The sequence below is a fragment of the Zonotrichia leucophrys genome, chromosome Z, assembly GCF_028769735.1.
Source record: "Zonotrichia leucophrys gambelii isolate GWCS_2022_RI chromosome Z, RI_Zleu_2.0, whole genome shotgun sequence".
Classification (NCBI taxonomy): Eukaryota; Metazoa; Chordata; class Aves; order Passeriformes; family Passerellidae; genus Zonotrichia; species Zonotrichia leucophrys.
Genome location: NC_088200.1, coordinates 4,924,703 through 4,948,780, shown reverse-complemented (window position 1 = coordinate 4,948,780; position 24,078 = coordinate 4,924,703).

The window sequence follows — 24,078 nt, the reverse complement described above, 5'->3', positions numbered from 1 at the left end:
CTTGACAAATGTGCTGCCTCACCACCGCCACAGCACCACGAGGGAACCCTATTCATCTTCACAAATAATGCAAAAGCCAAGGTGGATCTGATTTGAGGGAGCTGAAAGGTCCATCTATGTTTGTTTGGGGGCTCGAGAGGGTTAGGGGAAAGGTTTGCCTGAGAGGTTAAGAGCTTATCTCTGTCCTAGATTGAAGAAAACTCTTAAATCTGAACAGGTTTTTCCTTGAGGGTACAGAAATGTGATGAGAACTTCATTATTTCAAATTTCAGATAACTCTATTTCTCACTATTTCCTTTATCTCCTTTCAGCTGTAACCTGTTTCTCCTCTCAAATAAGAAAAAACACCCAGTGGTGGGTGGCAATCCTGACTGTCAGCTGGTAATCTGTTTTAATTTCCTGGCTCTTGTTCATCTGAAAGTTCCAGACGCAGTTCTCTAAGTTGTTTTGCTGGAAGAAATTCACAGGGAGAAAAGGGTTTCTTATACCAGTGAAGGATGCTCTGTACCCTCCAGGATTGCTCCTTGTAGCCTATAATCTCCTTCTGGACATGAGAATCCTCAGGAAAGCAAGGTTATGGCATATTCTTCTGTGCAGAAATAGCATATGGGGGAATAGCAAAGAACATCTACACAAAAATAGCAATTTCTACATTTTCTGCTCCTTCAAGCTCTTCTCCCTATCTGTGTGAAGTAAGTTATACTTTAGCTGTCTATATAAGAATACCCAGATGACGGAATAAGGGAGTACTGCTCTGAACTGACTAAAAAAACAAAAGCATCAAAAAATTCCAAGTGAAATATATATCTGCAAAAAACATCCTTCCTTAATTCCCATGTGAAAAAGTTTAGGCAGCTGAAGATTAGACAAGATACAGACTTTTAACAAGAATCACAAATTGGAAGAGCAACATGACAAGTCATAAAACCTTAACAGATTTCTGTGGTGACTCCTGTGCAATGATATCAAAGGTTTTACCTACATGAATTCATTGCTGCTGATACAGAGCAGACCAGGGAAATGTCAGGGCAGATTTTTTAATGGGAATTTCATGCACATCACCTTAGTGGGCATAACTGGAGGTGTTTGTTTAAGTGATTCTGTTAGGGAGGATGGGCTCTTATTTTCCATGTATTTAAATGCTGGCTGTGGGTGACGACTGAACAAACCATGATGACCAGCAGATTGATTTCTGAGGCACCATTCCACAAATTTTAGGTGAAGTGGAAAAAAAAATCACTTGACCAACAAGGGCAAATGTCTTTGTGTCTACTTTGCATCGTGAGTTGTCCAACTAGTGCAAAAAATGTGGCTTGAAAATTGCTGAATAGTGGATTATTTTCCTGGGCTACCTTCAGACATTACAGGTGTTGTAGGGTTTATCCGTGCACCCTAAAATTCTAACTTTCAGGAACAATACACAAGGATGTCTGCTGAAGTCAGAAACAGCAATAGAGCAGGCTCATCCTTTCTGGAAAATACAGAATCATAGAATTGTTAACATAAGGAAAGACCTCAAAAGTCACTGAGTTCAACCATTAAGCCATCACCACTGTGTTCACCACAAACCTCAAGTGCCACAACCACACCCAGCCCACTTTCAGAGATGGTCATTCCACCACTTCTTGGGCAACTTGTTCCGATAGCTGAACACCTTTTCAGAAAAAATATGAAAATCCCAATATCCAATCTAAACCTCTGTTGTGAAACTTTTGGCCATTTTCTATTGTCCTGACAAATACAGGACCCACAACAAGCTGTTTTCTTACTTTTTATATTCCTCAGTCTTCTCACCTTGGCTATCATAAGCATCTGATATCTGTTATGACAGTTCAGGCATTTGACACCCCATTCATGGTATGGCCAAAATAATGTAAAATTCTCCACTATTGAGGAAGGCCTGCAGAATGTGCTCACTATCAGTTTCTCTTTATGTGTCTGTGCTTTTCCAAATGTACAGTTAAATATATAAGCTTTCACTTACTGATCAAACTTTATTCTGGCCTTAAAAGCTTCCTAGGCACTTGGTTTATGGCTATTTTTTTGGTTCTCAGTGTTAAATCAATTGATAGCCTTGGGGGAGGAAGGAATTTTGCTAAAGAATAGGTCACTGCTGAGTTATTTTTGTTGTGTTGGTATTGTTTTCCTAGTTAGTGTGAGGAGATGCCAATTTTTAGGGAACAAAAATAACAGTAAGCTTGCAGATAAATGCAAGCTTAGAAATCCTCAAAAGAGCTGCAAATGAAAAAAAAAATCAAATATTTATTAAGGAATGGAAGATTTTAATATGGAGTTGCCCAGAATAATTTGGCTTGACTGTCTGCTCATAAGCAATATTTTTTTGGCCATATCCAAATCCCAGTGTTGAGGTCCTGAAGAATGAGGTTTCTGCCACAAAGAGGCAGGAGTGGTATGGAGTTATTAATCAATCAACAACCAAAGTGTTTGTAGCTGTCTGCCTCTTCCTGACACCACCAATTCTACAAATTTATACTATGATTTTTTGACCGTAATAATGGAGTAGGAAACCAGCAAGTTAACATTCCCCTGTATAGGCATCTATATCTGGTCTTACAATATATTTATATGGACAAACAATTTGTCTGATGATTTCTAAATACTAAATACTTTCTTGTGAAAGGCAAGAAGCTTTGGTGTTTTTTGTTTTAAATTGCCATTCATCTTTTTGAATGTAGATTCTCTGTTGTAATAGGAAAAGTGTTCTGAAAATTTGAAGTTTTACTGAAGGATGTCATGGATCATCCATCTGGTTCCTTCATCAGCCTGTGTAAGCTCCAAATGCTCCAGAGGAAAATGAAAAAAGACCAAAATTATCAGAAGCAGTATGTTCCAAGATACACATCATAAAACACAAGTGGATAAAATGATGCTCCAATATGTAGTTGTTGTTTTTTTAGCACGAATTGCAGTACTTTATTTCCTCAGCTGTTTGGGTTTTTTTTTTCCACTTAATATTTAAGGCATAAAAAACTTGGCATAATGATTGCCATTTATTGTCCATTCTTATGTGTTTATAATCTGTGGGTTTTTTAAAATATTCTGGACCATTTACTCAGTATTTAGCATCTAGCAATGGATGGCATAACAAATTTGTGAAAAATCTTTATGAAATCAGGACATGTAAAAGAGGTCCTGGTTCTAACAAGGTTTTTGAATATCTAGAATCATTGAATCATTGAATTTTTTAGGCTAGAGAAAAGCTTTAAGACCACTGAGTCCATGGAGATTACCACTCCCCTGCGTAGTCCGCCCCATTGTTTAATAACCCCCCATGGATAGGTTTTCCCTAATATCCAATCTAAAATTTGGTGCAGGCTGGGACCATTTCCTCCTTTTAAATTTTTTTTCTTACTTTGGAGAAGAAACTGACTCTGATATTTCTACAACCTCCTTTCAGATGGTTGCGGAGAGGGGTGCAGTCACCCCCAAGCCTCCTTTGCTCCAGAATAAACACCCCCAGCTCCCTCAGCTGTTACTCAAAATGACTCATTTTTCACACCCTCCTCCATCTCCATTGCCCTCCTCGGGACGTGCTCCAGCCCCTCCATGTCCCTCCTATCATAAAGGGCCCAAAACTCACCCCAGGATTCAAAATGGGGCCTCAGCAAAGTGCGGGACAGGGGTATGGTGACTGCCCTGGTTCTGCTGCCAGACCATTGCTGTCATTGACTTCTTGGCCACCTGGGCACACTCTGGCTCCTGATCAGCAGCTGTTAACCAGCATTTCCAGGCCCTTTCCCCACTGGGCAGCTTTCCACACACTCTAACCCCAGCTGGAGCTGCAGAGGGATGCTGTGACCCAAGAGCAGGATCCAGGACTTGGCCTGGTTGAACACAACAAAGTTGGTCTCAGCCCATCTATCCCATTTACCCAAGTTACTCTGGACTTAATGCGACAGACACTGCGTTCCTATCATCTTATTCAACATTGAGGGACTCTTGTTGTCTTTATTTTACCCTCAGTGTCTTCTATTTGTAGCAGGGATTTGATGTAATGAAAAATCAGAAGCGGAAGCGGAAGATATTCTTTCATTCTGAGATTCCTTTTGATACCAGGTAGAGCTGTGTATGTTCACCATCAAATTGCTGGCTAGGAAGGAATCTGGAATATAACAGAACAAACTTTGCATTATGAAATAGAACCAAAGCTTCTTTGACACTTGAAAAATATAGATTAAATGGACCGATTTTATTAAACAAAACACATACTGGAGTGTTGGGGAAACTCAAAAAAAATCACATCTGGGATTTCAGCTAATTTGGTATTTGAAATGGTAATTCAGATACGCTTTTAAACAAAGGAAAAAGCATCTAGGTTAAACACTATATCAAATGAAAAACAAACACTGTGGTATTCACTCCCTTAAATTTTGTCTATCTAAATGTGAGGCACGCATTTTAAGTTGAGCATCAAGACACCTTCTGTACTCAGTACACAAAGCATATCACTTCCAGATGAACAACAAAATTCATGAACAACTAATGCATCAACAAAAACATATCTAAGATGGGAGAGGGAAGATCAATCACCCTCTTCCAGCAACTGTTTTTCTCCATTGACTACAAAGAAAGTCTGGAATCACAGTGTAAATTTGATGCCTAACGCTGAGACAGATAAAATTAAGTGAGATGAGTCCTATCCTAAATATCTGCCACCCCATCACTTTTTTTCATGGTTGGATTCATTGTTGTTAATGGTTGATTTCACTTTCTGCTCTTATATACTGGCAAATTGCTCTTGCTCTCTGCTTTTCTATACATCAGGGGAATATTTATACACTGTAAATAAACATTTCCCAAATTACAGGAAAATAATTTTTCTGCACATTTTAAAAAAAACATCTAACATAAAGCTCAGGTAGTAAACTTAATCTCTCATTGTCGCTGGAATGTTAAAGGAAATATGGAAAAGGTGGATTTTTCCTTCTAACCTGTTTAAAGCTGTAAACTTGCTAAGCTTTTTTATTTACAGATATAAACCAGGGTTTTCAAGGATTTGCTTTTCAGAGATTATTTCTGTCCTGAAAAAAAAAATTCCTCTAAACAACCCAGAGTAAATCAACATACTCTTTGGGTTTTTGATTTATAGCAATGAACTGTTTTTTGTAAATCAACCAATGATCCTCAAAGGAAGGTGCCCTGAGGCTTTAAGGCAACTGAGACTCTGCTCAGAAACTGACTTCAAGTGAAGCAACCTGGTTGAAATATCATCTTCCCAGTTTGAGCAATCTTTTCATTTTTAATTGAAAGTAGGAGCACTGGGCTAGAATATAAAAGGTTTCTCAGTTCTCTGCCAAAGCCCCATGACACTACACATCAACACATTTTTTTTATTTATCAATGAGTTAATTTACAGTTTTGGAGGGGAAATGTATAGCTGGATGTATGCCACAGTGTTCTGATGTAAAATAACCCCTGGTAGCTCCCTTTGCCAGTGGTGGAACTCATGCTGCTTAGTTCATGAATAAGGTTCAACTTCAGCACGTTATTATGATGCAGGTGGACATAAGGGAACAGTGGAGAGGATTACAGAGTAATTACAAATGTGAAATTATACATTTATATACGCACTGTGTAAAAATATCTTTATTTATTTTTTAAAAAAATATTTTCTTTCTGTTGAAAGTTTGTGAATTCTTACTTTCACTGGAACCCGAATAAAGTTTTTGCTGTTGTGCATATTTTCTGTAAGATTTCATGCTGGGCAAATTATATCCACAGCAGTAGAGCATCAATGAGAGGCAGGGAAGCAAACAATTTAATCACAGAAAAAATTCAGAGCAGGTATATAACCTTGTGCATTTTTCATCCCAGCAGCCTGAAGGTCATTATATCTCAACTGGGAAGAACAAAAGAAGAAACTCTGCTCTGTGAGGACAGGCAAAGACTTACAGAATCATTAAGGTTGGAAAAGATCTCCAAGATCACAGAGTCCAACCATTAAGCCAACATCACCAAAATCACCATTAAACCATGTCCCCAGTTGCCACTTCCACATGTCTTTGAACATTTTCAGTCATGGTGACTCCAAGAATGATCCAGGCTAATTACCTCCAGCCCCCTCAGCTGCTCCCATTAGATGGTAACAAATGCCAACTCCAAAAGCTTTTCTTGAGCAAGTACTGCAAGAAAGAAAACAACAAACAAAAATCCCCCCAAAAAACCAAAAGTCAATCAGATAAAAAAATAAAATATCAGAAACTCATTAGTTATGCCAGATTTTGGAAGACCACTTTCCTGTGTCCTGCATTTGAAAAAAGATTTAAATACCTTAAATACAGATTTGCAGAAGCATATCCTGGATGAAGTTTATCCCAAAGCACCAGTCCCTCAATGACTTTTTAAGATGACTTTCTGGGAAGTGTGGAACTGTTTCGTCTCTGGTTGATGGTAAATGATTCAAGTTATAACAGCTAATGGCATTACTCTCAAAATATGAGGTTCAAGTGGCCAAGACTTGCACTCCAGCACTGAAATTCTCAGCTATTTTGTGTTGGCAATTCTGTTTATGCAGCAACAGATATATTTCCTTTGAGAAGGAAAAGTCAAAATGTATTACCAAAAACTATATTTAAAAAAGAAGAGTAACTTTCCCCTTCAAAATCATGTATCAGTCACCTTATCAAAAAATCTGAAGAAGCATAACTTTCAGTGTTTTCTTCCCATATGCCAAAAATTGAAGTGTATTCTAAAGTCTGCAATAATAAAATGAAAGTAAAAGAAACAGGCTTCCTCCTGAAGCTTTTCCAAACAGTAAATACATTTATTTATCAACCTACAGTATCGGATATACCTGCTCCCAGTGGACTCACTTAGTACCAGGAATTATTGCTGAACAGAAAGCTTATTTAATCTATTATGGGTCAGAATTTTTATCAATCTGCTTAATTAGAGTTCTCTGCCTGCCTCTCCTTTTTTTTTTTTTAACAGCTTAATAAGGAGTTTCATCACTCCTGCCAAGATGAGTCGGATGTTTTCAAGCAGATGAGTGTGATGTCAGTAAATATGCAATATGATGTATCTTTCTTGTATTTTCCAGTCAGAAGTAGGGTCAAAAGCTCCATTAGTTCAATAATATTTCAGGGAACTCTTTAAAACTTTTAATAAGGGCATGATAACACACCCAATATCTTTCAACCTAGGGCCTCCTAAGAACTAAATTAGATGTTTAATGAAAATTAGTCATCTAGGCTCCTTATAAAACTTTCAGATGGTTATAAATGAAATAAACCCCATTTTTGGAGTATCTTTCATGAAGGAACTACGTCCACAGAACATTTTAATTGAAACTATTTTGTATCAAATGGGAGAGGGAATTGGGAATAGCATCTCAGTTGTTCCAAACAATGACCTCCTTTGTTATATGGAAATCATTCCTTGATGAAAATACATGAAGAAATAAAAGGACTATATTAGGATAAAGAAGTAAGTCTGAAAGTTTTAAAAAATTACTCCCCTAATTAAAAAAAAAAAAGTAAAATACTGTCATCCTGACACAGCTATCTGCCATTGATAGACCTCATCTAAATTATGAAAGTCTGAAAAATAATAGTAACCAAAGAGGTTCTAACTTAATGGAAAGTGTAATCTGTATCTGTGAAATAACTGTGATTATTATTTGCATCACAGTTTCTACCTCTGTAGCCTGGATTTGCTGAAGTTTTTGTGGGCCTGTATGGTGTGTGATCCTGCTCAGCAATATACCAAACAGTAAAAATGCAACTTTGCAGAGCAAGTTAAATTTCAATTCTCTGGGAAGATAAGCCACTACAACCTCACTGTTGTACTGCAAGAACCTACCTCAGCTGAAGTTTCTGGAAGATTTCCCTCCCCCAGACTTCAGCATTTCTATCCATTTCCTGTAGAGCATTTTCCTTAAACCTACAGAAGGCATAAACCCACAGAAGTCTATTTATTTTGTATTTTGGTGGTGTAACCCCATTGTATGCTCATCAAGAATCTGTTCCCAAAGAATTTCTGTCAACAACAAACACACAAGCAGTGGAGAAAGATCATGTTTTCAATGAAGTCACCACAGATATTATTATTGACTTGAATACCACCAGCATTTTAATCACAGAAGGTTTTTAACTCGGAGTTTCCCACTACCTTAAGAGAAATATTCAAGTGAAAAAGGATGGTAAAGTGAACAAAGTTTGCAAAATCATTCACTACTTAAAACATCAAGTATCTTAAGAGAACAAACATGATGGACAAATAAGAAGTATAACATCTGTAAAAAAAATTAAAATACTCTTATTATTTATTGTAAATAAATACTAATTTACTTATTATTTATTTACTTATTTATTGTAAGTAAATACTCTCAAGATAATAGTAGCAGAACTTTCTGGTGAAATAGCCAAGGTGTATAGGTTAAAAAGAAAAAAAAAGGCTGCATTATCTACATTTGATTTCATAGGTTATCTGTAAAAAGACAGGTGGCTTTATGAGAAAGCAAAATAAGTCTTACATTTACATCATTGTTTTGTTACTTTTTTTCTGGAAAACACTGAGATGAAAGGCTTTTTAGAAAGGAGAAGGAAATGATGTAGGTGAAAAACACATACTCTCTTACAGGCAATCAGATACTGTTTATAAAAGTTTCTTTCTGCAGCTGGAAAAATATTGAGCTAAACCCCCAACTTTATTGAAACAGAGTCAAGAGATTATGAATAACCAATCTCTAAGGAATCAGCAAGCATACATGGGATTTCTGTTTGAACAATGATCTAATCTGTGCTTTTATTACTTACTATTGGTAAAATCCTGGCTCTGCTAAAGTCACACTGACAAAACAATGTGATTTTGTTCCACTTTAATTATATTTCCCTTTCAGAATATACAGGATCATTCTGGAGTTCTGGAGATGATAGAGTTTTGCTCATGTTCCCTAAATTATAGTAGCCTGAATTAGTAGCAATAAGATGTACCCCTCATTTATTTTTACTGATTCTGTAATAAAGGACCAGAAAAAAATGGAATGCATCTTATTTGAGAGATAATTGTGATGCTCTCTTAAGGTAGAGCTACACTTTTATTTGTCATGAAAAATACTCTGAAGTCTCTGCAAATCAGCATAATACAAAAAGGCAAGGGTTTTTTGGTATTTATGCCATCTATTTTCTATATTCAGATTACCAAAAAAGATCCAGAAGAAGAATAAAATTATAAGATCTATGCAAAGACTTTTTATAACTGGGGTGATCACAGAGAAACCCCAAGGTGTCCCATTCTGAGGGACATAAATAATTAAAATTTCCTTTAAGGCACAAAAATAACTTTGAAATCTCTAAAATAAATAAATCTTCCTGTCTGTCTCTCCATCAATCCATTCCTCTCCCACAAAGATAAAATTTCTCACTGTCTACACAGAATTTATTTGGTTTGAAAATTTATTACTCTGGTATGATTTGAAATGTCAAAAAGGTATTTACTCCCCAGCTATGTATGTGTAACTATAAGTGCTTTAGAATATACACTTTAAATGTTCAGGATGTAGGTATCCAGTGGTCAAATGAATTCTTACAAGCAGCTGTTTTCTTTTATAGGGATGACAATTTCCTGATAAATTCCAATTATACAGCATTTTGAAGTCTTTTTGAGATGAAGAAGTCCATAAAAATGTAAGACAATCTCAGACCACTGGTCAGCCACAATGTGTTACACAAAGTCACCATCCTTATGGCAAATGCCTGTAAAAAATAGCACAGGTCACGTCAAAATCTTCAGCAGCCAGTGACTTTGCTCACTCCATCTCAGGTGCCAGGGTGGATCCAGTCCAGCCCAGGAAGAATGAACTGGCATAGATGGAATGACAGACATTAGGCATAAGTACTTTTTATATCAAGCCTTTGGCAAGTTACTTGTTGGAAAAATCTGTTCTCATGAACACAATCCAAAACCTGCAAGTTGTGCTACTAAGGCATATGATAACTTCTAATACCCAGGGATATGCTAATACCAGCCATCCTGGGATATGCCAAACCATTGCCAGGATAATGGCTCATTCCAGATGCCAGACAAGGTCCTCTTGACAGCCTTAGGGCATTTCAGCATAAAAGCAGCTTTGGCTGGGTTGTTCAGAGCAGCAGATCTTTTATCTTCCCCCAGCCCCCCCAACAGAAACTGTAAATAAAGTTTGAATGAAAGGAGGATGGATGCATTTACTGTTCTGGTTTTGTTTGTTGGTTTTTCTGAGGGTTTGTAAGCATTTTGTTTGTTTGTATTTTTAATCTCTCCACATGTTGCACATAAGACAAAAAAAAATCTTCTTTACTTTTATTTATAGATCATGGACACCAGAAAATAATAACAAACACAAGCATTACAGATACAAACATAATGAAAAAACCCAAAAGAGAAAAGGTAGGAATAAGGCTTTACAGTTTGGGTTTTTTCACAACACTAAAGGAAGAAGATTACTAGAGATGAAAACAGCAGATTCCAGATGATTAGTTGCTACACATGGGCAATTTTTCAATGGAATATTAAGGTTGGTGGAGTGCTCTATTCAAAAAGTAGTAGCAAATCCTCAATTATTAAATTATGTACCAAATAAGTTGCTTAATGCATACCTAAAGTTTCAGAAAAATTAATTTCAAATAGTGAAACTTTTTTCTATTTATTTTTTAAAACATTGAATTTATGGAAACAATTGAAAAATGCATAAATACCTAAGAACATGGATGGTCAAAGAATTGCATGTTTTTCATAGCAAACTGATCATAAAATATTCACAGATGAGAAGGGATAGATGATCCTCCAGAACAGCAGAGAACTTGATAGAATTTCTATCAGGTTCAAAATAAATTTTGGGGAAAAAAAAAGAAAGAATAGTAACCATGAAACACAAAGATACTGCAGGAGGTTTAACTAGTATATCAACTAGTAATTAACCTTATTTAAATTTAATTGATATCACTTAATATTAATAATATAATATTAAGTATTAGATTAATATATCTTCATATAAACTTTAATGAATTATTAAAAATTGAAATAGCTTAAATAAATGGTAAGCTGATTTATTAATTATTTAAATATTTAGCATCAAAACTGTTTATTTTCCTAAAGTGCGCAATAGTTCTGGGCTCCTGTGAGTGACCTATATGTTCCTCCTCTCATGACATGCCAGATGCATTAATATTTAATCAGAAGTTCAGTTGCTTACTCATACAAGTTACTAGCTACAGAGAAGCTGGTTTAGCCCCTGAACATATTCACTTGCATTCTGGAGGCGTGCAGTCTACCCAAACTGAGAAGTCACCTTTTCCTCAAGTCTAATTAAACTGATTGCAGGGACGGGCTAATGAGACTGGGATTAGGTTACCCCTTCTGAGTAATGTACTCCATAAAAAATCAATTTACCTCACAATCAGCAGCACCTTTTGTATATAACTTTGGTGTGCATTTCTCAAGGAATGCGGCTTGGAATGCCTGCATAATGCAAGCAAGGACCTTAGGCGGCGAGTGGTTGTATGACCTTCACCAGGAGGTCTGGGGAGAAGCAAGGACCAGAACAACTTTCCCAAGTTTGACACCAGCACCTCACTCCTTGGTAATTTTTCTTCTGCTTAATTTGTTTGGATTGGCACAAAGGTCTGTAGGAGAAACTTTATTGCCCACGTGGTATGAGGTTTCAGACTAGATGGCCTTTTTGTCCTTGACAGCAAGGAATGTCAAGAGAGCTATGGAAATATAGTACAGGCTTAATACTAGAGGCTCTGTGTGTATTTTTTAGTACCCATACACTCATCAGAAGGTGAAAAACAAGATAGCAGTAAAAAAATCAAGCGGTCACACAAAGAAAAGTTTCTCAGATCAGTTCTATTGACCTTGCTCTTGCTTCCTGTCAGTTCCCCACATTATACAGTGAATTCTTCCATATATCTCTGGGAAATAGAAATCTTCACAGAGATACAGCATGAAGGAGAAACACTTAATGGGCCACATTACAGCAAAATCTATTGATCTGCTTTCTTTTACTTGTAGGCATGATTGAGGGCTCAAGTAATTGAATTTTCTTCTTGTAGTCTGACATTTTATTTTCTAATTTTTTTTCTTTGTTCTTGAGACATGCTAAGCAAACAGAGATGAGACTGAGGCAGGGGCAGCCTTGGCAAGGAGAACAGTCTAGGCAAGGAGATTTGAACTTCCATTTTCCTTCCTGCTAATTTGGACTGCTGTTGGGACCAAAATTGGACATTGGCACCTTCTGAGTCTTTCCGTGGAGTTGGCAAATGGAGAAAGCAGTGATTTCTTTAAATTGGAATTTAATCCTGATGATCACATCACTCTTAGCCAATTTCCATAATGCTTATAGAGCCAAATTTGCACTTAAATCTTAGTACAGTAAATGTAGACATCCAGCAGAAATTACATAAAGACAATTTTCTACAACCAGGAGTCACTTATCCTGTTACAAAGACCTTAGGCCAGAAATCCCAGGCAGTTTAATGAAGTCATTTTGGAAAATCACAATATTTCAGAGAGTATCTTACTCTCCTTGTAATCCATTGTCAGGGGACATGATTGAAGGTCCAGAGATAGGTCAGTTATTAGCTTATCAAAAATCCCTTCCATCGCTGCTGAGGATTTATAATCAACCAAGAGACATGCAGCTGTCAGGATGCGGCCAGGAGCACATGCAATGCCAGGCTGGGCAGAATACAAATGATCATATAAGATCGATCAGATGATTTTTATAAGATCAATCAGGTGATTTGTCCTTGCACTTGGCTGCTTAGGGAGTGTATCTACAGACTTTGATGATGCTACCCAAGTCCTTCTTGGTTTGTTTCTTTTTCTTGCTCTATCCCCTCTCTAAGTTTTTAGGGCCTGAGACACAAAATTCCCCAAAATGAATCTTGCAAATCATTGTTCACATATAAAACAGTCTACAAAAACAGTAATGAGCAATTGAAATAACTGGCAGTCACAGAATTGTAAAATATGCTGAATTGAAAGGGATCCACAAGAATCGTCAAAGTCGAGCTGCTGGCCCTGCACAAGACCACAGGAATAATGAGTATATCTTATTTCTTTCATCCCTCTTTTACTTTCTTTTACTTTCTATCCTTTCTATTTTCTTCTCTTTTCTTCCTGTTTTCCTTCCTATTATGCAGTAGTTATGAGACAATATTTATTAGTGAATAACACAGCAAGGCTAGAGCGAAAATAAGAATGACCTTTAAAGTCATCATGGAAATAGTTTAGATAATTCAAGGATAAAGTAAGTTGGCTTGATTGCAGAGTGGTTTGCTTTGTTTTGTCTTGTTTTGTTTTGTTGGGGGTTTTTTCGTTGAGGTTTTTTTTTTCTGGAATTTTGAATGCTCCAGGACAAGCCTCTGATCTTATGATGCCCTCAGGTATGATAGTGAATTGCATTTGAAATAATCAAGGAGGAGCTCTTTGTGAAATTCTTGCTGCAATGATCACAGGTGGTGATGTTAAAGGGGTTTGTGTTATGGCCTGGACTACATTCTTCCGATCTCTTCAAAAGTCATTCTCCAGCAGAAAAGGAATTTCCATTAAACTGAGAGCTTTGCTGTTGTTGCTTTGGATTAATGGTTTACTCCTATAAGAACCAGAGGACTAGGGCAGACATTTTCCATGTCTGTAAATGTAAATCCTTTCAACAGCTTGAGGTATAATGATCTTCTTGCAAGCTTCTCCTTCACTTTTCATTTCAGTCCATAAACATAAATAATATGCTGGGTAGAACAAATAAGTGGATTATTTTCTTTCTGACAAAAAAAAAATTAATATGAAGGTTCTGTCTTTGTAAGGATTTTATTGAGGATCAGACATTGTTTAGATAATTATAAAAAATGCCTAAAAATAAAAAACATTGTTTAGATAATCAGACATAGATAATTCAATGAATAGGAAAAAAAAAGTATATCCACTAACTTTTGTGTCCAGTTTATTAAAAATTTTCGTTAAAAGAAAAAGAAGAAAGAAAAGGGAAACTTGATTTCTGTACTGCATCCTAACAGTCAAATTGTGCAGAGAAACCTTGACACAGAAACCCATTTGCTTGGTAAAGAACTCTACACCACTCTACCTCTCCCAAAATATAACAAAAAGCTAAATTATGCCATGGAGTATTGCAAATTAACTGTTTTATATGCAGGCTTTACTGTATTGGGAAATATATTAATAGACCCCATTTCTTCTGTGACTTGCAGACTCCTTAGCTCTTTTGAGCTTAACAGGACAAATTCTGTAACGTGGCTAAATTTCCTACAGAAATAATTGTGTACAGTGACAGCAGATCAGAAAATAGAGGGTATTTTTTTTCAGCAAAAGTGCATCATATTGCATGTCTTCTGAGTCCTTTCTTTCTTTCTTTCTTTCTTTCTTTCTTTCTTTCTTTCTTTCTTTCTTTCTGATTTTAGCACTGTGATAAATCGTGTGTAAGGAAAATAATACAAAATTTAAATTTTACAACATTCCTAATCCAGGAGACTACAAAAACAAAAGAATTTAAAGTTAAACTAACACATGAGTGCTTTCAGGAGCCAGCAGCATGCTAGGGTAGCAGTCTGAATTTCATTTTTAAACATTTCCACAGGTAAATGGCACAGAAGAAGATGTTACAGGATATTAGATATATTTAAATCAGAAACTGCTTCCTTTTCATTTTGGTGGAAAGACTTATGACAATATTGAAAATGAAATTGTATCCTCTTTATTTATTTAATCCAAAAGCTAATAAAGGAACTAATTTCCTAAACTAATAAGACAGAGAGTAGATAAAGTCTTGCAACCAGCCAGCACATCTCTCTCCTGTGGAGGATGGACATCTTTTAGGGAAGGTCCTGATAAGAAGCTTTGTTAGCATGGTGAACCTTCTCTATCAGTCTCCAGATTTATAAGCCTTACTTTGTTGGTTAAGAGCATGTGTATGCACAAGGGCAATAGCGTGACATTGATTTCTTTAGGAGCTCCTCTTCAAAATCAATGGAAAACTGTGTTTAAAAATTGAAGGTACGTTATGGTGTTAGAATGCAATATCTTATGACCTGATCCAAAAGACCCTTAGGTTAAGTTTCATCATCTGGAGTTTAGACATCTAGCCAAACTAGCTGTTTTAACTCCTCTCTGTGATCAATGTAGAGAAATAGGTGTCTTTTTTTAACATGAAGTGTGATTTATCCTTTGTATTCAGTCTGAGAGTAGTGAGGGGAAAAGTTAACCTTTTCCTCTCGTTTTCTGTAAATATTTCAGTCTGCAAGTTGTTCTCTTTTCTCAGCTTCACAGCAAGTACTCAAATCCACACAAAATCCAAACCTCTTCCTGTTTGCAAGTTTCCTTTTAAACTATTTCTGCACACCAAAACCAATGCCAAAATAAGCCAGAAGTACAAATAAACATACAGTGAATCAAAATCATTCCTAGAAATTTTTTCCCAAGAAAGCCAAGGAAAATTAAATTCCCATTTTCTAGTATCATCTATTATATAAAAATAGTGCCTAAAGTTCCAGCTAGGATTTCAGCCCTGGCACATTAACTTCAGTAGATACAGATAGCAGAAGGTAGTCTCTGCCTTTAAGAGCTCATAATCTAAGAAGACAAGATAACAAAGTCTGGAAGGAAGGGAGAGGGACCAAAAAACTTAAGGGTGAATTTCCAGTCTTAGTAAAAGAAATGGAAGTTTTGCAAACATTTCTTGGATTTGAACCTACATAGTTTTCCAAACACACACACAATAAGAGGTCACTCAGAGAAGCTGTGGCTTCCCTGTTTCTGGAAATGCTCAAGGACGTGTTCAAGGCCTTACACAAGTGATTGAGGAGCCAACAACGAGAGGTGTCACACTGGACCCTGTGCTCACCCACAGCGAGGGGCTGGTGGGGATGATGCCCCAAGGCAGCCTTGGCTGCAGTGACCATGAGAAGGTGGAGATCCACAGGACAGTGAGGGGGGAAAGAGCCCTGCAGGACAGAAGGGACCAGGAATGAGGCTGAATTTAAAGAGTCATCAACTCAAAGCTCAAGAGTGATGCAATCCTAGGCATGGCTACAGGTGTTGGAGAAGTGATTGAGAGCAGCCCTGAGGAGATCAACGTGGTAGGTGATGGCTGATGAAAAACAACATGAGCTGGCAGTGAGTGCTCACAGCCCAAGAAGCCAAAAGTGTCCTGGTCTGCATCCAAAGCATCATGGGCAGCAGCTCAAGGGAGGGGATTCTCCCTCCTCTGCTTTGCTCTTGAGAGTTGGAGAGAGGCTCTTCATCAGGAGCTGTAGTGACAGGACAAGGAGTAATTGGTAAAAACCCAAAGAGGAGAAATTTAGGTTAGTTATTAGGAATAAGTTCTTTACTGTGAGGGTGGTGAGGCCCTGGCACAGATTGCCCAGGGAGGCTCTGGATGCCACATCCATGGAAGTGTTCAGGGCCAGGCTGGATGGGGCTTGGAGCAACCTGATCTACGGAGAGGTGTTCCAGCCCCTGGAAGGAGTGTTGGAACTAGATAATCTGTAATGTTCCTTCCAGCTCAAAGCATTCTGGATTCTACAAAACCTGTGTCTGACCTTGGAACTGGGCAAGACCCTCTTGGGTTTCAAAGCCATATTATTTTGTACATAACTTAGTACAATTTTTTGACTTCTGAACTAAGTACAAAGAGTAATTCCCTTGATACAACATTTAAAAAGGAAAAAAAAAAAAGGAATACTAAAAAAGCAAAACCACACATAAAAATTAGATTATGGACTTCAGAAATATATTACTGGTTTTTATCTCACACACATTTGTTGACTGTAAGCCTCCTAATTTGCTATGTCATTTAAATGAGAGGATTGTGGGTATTTTTCTAAGCAGTCTACCAGCACAATGAAACAAACCCACAGATTTGTCAATTTGATCTCTAGTCTCTTTCCTCATTGTCCTTTTATTATAAGGAAAAATACTGTCCTATCACTGCAGTAAATGGACCAAAAATACCCCTTTCTTTCAGACTTTCAGCCCCCCACACATGCTGGGAAGAGGGTAGAATTTGGCAGTGTCCCTTTAAATTGTCTTTGATTCCTGCATATAACTCTTCTCCTGGGTTTTAGTGCCATATTGTAATGTTAAAGTGTAAAACTCTGCATCTGCTGAGGCATTTGGCTGGAAAAGCAAGTATGTCAACGGCTGTCCCTAGCTGCCATCACACATATGGATTTTCTGTGTTCAGCTCTGCCATCTGGTAGTTAGACCTAAATTCACTCCTCATTGAGTAAGGACTATCTACCATATCATACTTCATTCTATATGCTATCCCTTTTCATAGCCTTGTTTTATGAAACTTTATGTAGTGTTTGTGTGTCCCATATGTGTGAAAATGTTGAAAGTGTTCAGAAATATTGAGGAAACACTTTCTGGGTATGGCCCAGCCAAACACACACACACACACACACACACATGCATGTATGTGTGTGCAGGCACACTCACATGCCAGCAGAGAACCTTCTCCAGGGGAAGAGCAATAAGGGATCCTACTTGAAGGCACAACTCTGTAAATGTAATTTCTAGTGCTGTTGATTAGAACTTGGAAATGAACGTAGCAATCTATAAACAGAAACTAGTGTCATTTGAGAAGGACCACTTAACAGTGTAATGAGGATGTGGGTTAATATCCTTTACAGTCTCTTTTCCCTACTTGTGACATCTTTGGTAGCAGCTTAATCTGGTGACATTTCCTTCCCTCATTACTATTTTGTCACAGGAATAAAGCACTGGGGTTTTATGGCTTCTTACCAGAGCAGGTGCAGCTGTATTGGATTGACTTTTTCAATCCTTAAATGCCTCAACCATCTTTCCTTCTCCTTGCCAGGCTCTGCTTATGTCTTCCACTTGAGTATGTTTTTAGGATGAACTGCTGGGACAGTGAAAAATGCATTTTACTGAAAAGTTAAAAATGGGGAGTCTGCAAGATCTCAGTAGATTTCACCAGGGCTAGATCAAGATTATTTTGTTTCAGCAACTGAAAAGGGGTTGAGATTAATTTAAATCTCCTCCGGTGCCAAGACTCATGAATTGCCAGGATTATTAAATAATTTTTCTTTGCGATGTTTTAGGAATTGTATTTTTACTAGTTACAACTTTTTGTAGAATATAATTTAGAATCAGCAGTGGAGTCTGAATGCCCTTGTGTTGGGGATGTAGAGAGGTGACTGATCACAAGCTCAGGCAAGAATGTAGAGAAAGGAGCATAAAAACCTCCAAATCTGAGCATCCTGTGTCTGATTAAAAAAAATCTTCTATCAGTTTTAATATTTTTGAGGAAAATTATTACTCTGAGTTAGTTACTCTGTATTAGAAAGTAAATTGGAAGTTTTACCTAGATCTTTAGTGACACGTATTTTCCATAGATTACAGTTCCAGTGAATTACAACTAGGCTAGGTATAAGCCATTCTTAGGTGGTCAGGGATCTCAAAAATCTTTTGTGTATATGTATATATATATAATATATATCATGGTGTCTTAAAATTCTGTCACATATCATGGTGCCTTAAAATTCTGTCACATAGTAAGGTTTTTACTCTTCTCTCCCTCACGTAAGCCCTGAGCTTTGTTCAGAGCTTGGTTTGATTCCAGCCCACCTACCTCCAGGCACTAACCAAGGCCCACAAAAGAGGTGATTTTGGCTCAGTAGACAGAGGTAGAGAGTGAATAAAATTCTTATCAGCTCATGCCTGGTCATTTTTAGCATCTTCAATGTACTTGAGACTTCCATATCATGTCTGCATATACACAATGGATTCCTCCTGAAGTGCCAGGCAAGATAACCCAGGAGATCTGACAGAACAGTAGGTGCTCCTTTTTTTGGCACCTGAATGTCACCACTCCTGTTGCCTGCACAAAATGACTCAGCCTTTTTAAGATCTGAGCTTCAACTAGAGATTAATTTTCTTTCTGTGGCCAGTGACCTTCAAAAACAGCACAAAAATAACAATACAAGGAGAAATTAATCATCATGTCTTCTGAGCAAAACATAAATGGGACTTTTAACCATAACTTGTGATTGGTTGCAAAAACTTTGCAATGCTGTTCTAGGTGTGCTCACTGACCCAAGAAATCAACACAGAATTGGCCAGTATGACTCAGGTCTTGTGGGAGACACAGGTTTCCCTGGAATGGCAGCTGGAAACCAGGAAGGATCTTAGGGCATCTCCAATGGCACTGAGCAGCCAAATCTCATCTTATTAAAACAATCGTGGCAGAAGGTACCTCCAGAAAGCAATCCATCTGACCTGTCTGGTGCTTATTTCAGGACAAAAGGAGTTGTGCTCTAAAAGTGACTTGCCATTTCCGCAGGTATCAAGTGGATAGCTTATGCTAAAGTGAAACCTTTGGAATTTGGTGAGATGAATCTCATAATATTCACAGGTTAACCTTGAACAACTGTGAGACACAGGAACAAACAATTTAAAAAAAAAAATGAACTGGCCAGATGTCAAGAAAATATGTCTCATCTGTGTGCTCTAATGAAGTAAGTACAGATGTCCCAAAAGAAATGATGGAAGTAATTGAGCTTTGAATAAAAAATAAAAAAAAGAAAAAATTGGATACATTAAAGTCTTTGAGGTTATAATGCAAGGAAAAATCATCTGTAAGTGTGAATGAGACAGAAAAATGGCTTTATATATCTTTTGGCTCTATCCTATTTTCCTTCATATGATAGCTTTTTTTTCCTTTCTTTCTCTTTTGCTCACCCCCCTCAGGCACTTTGTTTGATCTCTTACATCACATACGTGGCTCTTCATTGCTTCCCTTATTTGCATTTATTTATCTTCTGGAGACTGCATCACTACACAATCAAACAAAATTATTGAACCTTGAAACAGTTCTAGATTGCAAAGATGACACCATAGTAAATTCACATTTGAAATAAAACCTAATCAAATATTATGAGAGGATATGTATCAAATCAACCTCCCAAGAGTGTTTGCATTATAAACTTAATTTTTCAAGACTATGTTTGCATAAACGTCCAGCCAAGTTCACCTCCAGTGCAACTCATACCAAAGTCAACTGAGTTACATTAAGAATCAACTGGAGTCTATTTATGCATTACAGGATAGTTTAATTTATCTATTAGCTTTATCTTTTGTAATGTTAGAGGTAGCAAAAGACTGTAGATAAGATATCCTTGTAGTATTAGCTGAAATTAAATATTGCAACTTCTTTATCTAATTTTTTACTTACAAAATAAAAATAAATGCAAATAAATACAAAGATGAAAAAAACCTGTGAATGTTATTGATATTTGGGAGGTATATTTTACTGGTTTTGGTTATTTTTCTGACAAAAAGAAATTAATCAGTTAAACAATCAATCAATCCATTGTTCATCAGAATAGGAGCTGAAAAATATGCATTTAATCTTATATATAATTAAGAGCTGACATGACAGGCAAATCAAAAAATCAAATCTTGTATTCTTCATCCTCACTATTGTTTCAACAAAAGAGTGAAACTTTAAATTTGTCCTTCAATTTACTTTTGTAATCAGCTTCTTCCTTATCTGAACCACCTGAAATCTGTTTATGTTCTTCAGCTCATCACAACATTGTGGTGCAAGATCTGGAGGTGCCATGGAAAAGCAAACACTCTTGACAAGTCATCAAAAAAAAAAAGCATTAAAATATCTAGTTTTTGGATGCACCTTGTCTGTGAATCCTCAGGTCTCATTTAGAAAATGAAAGAAGCAAAAGTAGTCTTGCCTTTCACATGAGTTCTGGTGTTCAAATTCCATCCAGATCTTAAAATTCTAAAGACTGTAGGGGAAAAAAGTATACACACACACCAAAAAACCCTAAAGACAAAACAAAACAAAAACAACCCCCCCAAAAAACCAAAACAAACAACCCCCATCCAAACAAAACCAAACAAATCTCCACCAAAGTCCCAGTAGAACATTTTCATTTACAACTTTCTTATAATTTTTACCTGAAAATATTTGAGTTGATAGGTCATATATCACATCACACAGAGGGGTTATCATCAGTATTGTGTGGTCCCAGTGCAGGGCGTGTGTATATGGATAAAGGAGAAAAGCATCCAAAAAAGGTTAGCAACTTCTGCTACCACACCAGCAAAAGCTCAAGCAGATTCTGGGCAAAAGAAGAGCCTTAAAATATTAGCACTCTAATATTTTAAAAGCTTGATATCATTATTATTTACAATTAAAATATTAGTCTTCCTGAGACTGCTCTGAATAACCCAATCTGAGCTTATATCTGACCCTGGTTTGAGCAGCAGGTTGGACTGCATGACCTCTTGACGTTCCTCCTTCCAACCAAAATTACCCTGTTCTGTTTCCATCCCAGGTTACAATAAAGTGCACAACAAAACCCTAACAAGGTCATGCAGCTGTAAGAATCATGTGTGTGCCAGAGACAGACACAAGAGGAGATGAAGTCCATGCATGGTTAAGAACCAAGAGGTGGAAGGTGTATCATCGGGATCCCAGCACAGCACCCTGGACAGGATTGAAATATGCTCATAGAAGTTCCTGAGGGAACCTCATCATCTACATCTGAATATTTTTTTTATTTTGACTGACTATGATAGAGGTTATCTTCCAGCCCTTGTCGCAATTTTTTTATTGTCCAAGGAGGTGTACATGTAAGTACTGCAGCTGAACTGCACAGGAACTGTGGTGACCACTTGAAAACCTGGTTGTTGTTCTTCCTCCTCTGCCTCCCTGGAAACCTCATGTGGACAATTTTATCTGCTTCATCCGTTTTATGAGCTGGGAAGAAGAAAGAATACAATCTATCACAAATACAGCAGCATCTTCAGAGACAGAATATCCTTCAAGTGTCTGCCACAAAAAAAAAAAAAACCAAAAAAAACCTCCTCTGGCTGTGACATCCAGACAGTTAAAAGCATTTCAACACAAAGCCAAACTTCTCCTCCAGAAGGATCAGGGGCTGGGTGTTGGACAAGCAAAGGAGACAGGAGTAGGATGAACAGCTGGGGTAAAAATCAAATCTGAGGACCCCAGAAAAATCATAGAATCATGGCTTGGCTTGGGTTGGGATGGATCTTAAAGATTATCTTGTTCCAACCCTCCACTGCCATGGGCAGGGACACCTTCCACTCGACCAAGTTGGTTCAAGTCCTACCCAGCATGGCCTTGAAATGGAGGAACTTCCAGAAATGGAGAAACCACAGCTGCCCTGAGAAAGTATGCCAGTGCCTCACTACCCACACACTAAGGAATTTCTTCCTAATATCTGATCTACGTACATCTTCTTTTAGTTTAAAACTACATCCCTTTAGCCTGAAGTGTGTCACGGAAGGTTTAACTTAGATACTGGAAAAAGGTTCTTCATCCAGAGAGTGGTTGGGCACTGAAACAGGTTCCCCACGGTAGTGGTCAAAACCCCAAACCTGACAGAATTCAGGGAGTATTTGGACAATGCTCTCAAGGACATGGTGTGACCCTTGGGGATGGTTCTATGCAGGGTTAAGAGCTGGACTGGATGACCCTTGTGGCTCCCTTCCAACACAGCATATCCTGTGATTGTGATCTATGTTGGCAGATAGTGATTCTATCACTATCTGCCAACACACATGGTTTGTTGTTCCCATATTTTGTGAAACATTTTACCTCTTTTTCCATCTTCAGCCCTGTACACACACAATTTTCTCCACAAATGCTGCTGAGCTTTTAGGTACAGCCAGAGGAGTCATTTCCCAACTGTACCGTACCCCCAGCAGCGTGCTGTGCAGACAGTTGTCTGCTTTGCCTACACTTACACACTGAGCCCTGACTCACTGATAAAATATTTGCAAGTGTTCAGCATGCCAGTACATAATACCCTGTCTGTGCTGGACTGTCATTTCTCTTGCTTAATTAGAGCAGGGGCAAGTCAACATCCAGAATATTTTGAGTTGCTTGGATAAATGCTACGTATAACCTAAAAGAGGCAGCTTGAACGCAGGCACGCAAATACTTCACATCTGTCTTGATGTATTACATGACTATAAATTTGTAGAAGTAAATAATGAGGACATGTGTTTCAGCATTCAGGCTTTTAAAATCCCTGCATACCCATTTACTCACTTCTCGTAGAAGCCAGTCCTAGAAAATCACGAGGTGAAGATTTAAGTAGGCAGTGCATCTCTAAGCAAACATGGGATGCCAAGGACTAACTTCAGAGGAGAAAAGAGCATTGTAGAGAGTGAATCACTTGTGAATCATCGCTGTGAACTTTTCCAGGAATGCCAGTTCGGTCATTGCAATGTGATCTTCAGAGCAGAGATTTTATATGCATAGGATTGTCATAAATAAATCATAGGAAAATGTAATGAGGAAAAAATGTAGCAAAATGTAAAGCAAACGTCTATATAGAACGTCAGCGGAACTTAATAATTCAATTCAGTGAAGGTCTGTGTAAGGAAAAGCCAGTGATCTGTGTGCTCTCTACTGGGGGACTTGAGGAATCATGTGAGTTTATTGAAAGTTAATATACTATTCAAATTCAATAATGCATATGTCATTGATAACAACACTTTAGGATCCAAATAAATAAATAAATACAGTTCATTATCTGCTTGCTGCTAGGATGTGAGATGCCCTGAGATCAAGAGTGGGTGCAGATATTCAACCCATCTCAAAGTCTTCCATAAAGAAACACAATGCACATGGATGTACATGTTCCTAAGTTTGAAGGTTGCAGGGAGTTTTCGAGGCTCCAGCACTGAAGAAGAAGTATTGGGGAAATTGGGTAATATTTCCATTACTTACACTGACTTCTTTAATCAAGTCTTAAAGTCCAGATTTTCAGAAATCCTTACCTAGAACTAGGTTTTCAGAAACAAAGGAGTTCCCAGTCTGTGTAAAAATAAACTGCTGTGAGAATCTACTCTAGTCATGTGAACATTTTTTTTTTCGTTAAGGTTAAGAGCACTCTGATGCAACTTCCAATGGAAAGAATAATAAATTTCTACCTTCCTTTTTTATTTCTAGGGAACTTAGACTAAGCCTTTGTTCAGGGGAGCATAAGTCAAAATAGGCAACAAGTAAATGAAGTCCTCTCTGAATCTCGTTGTTTA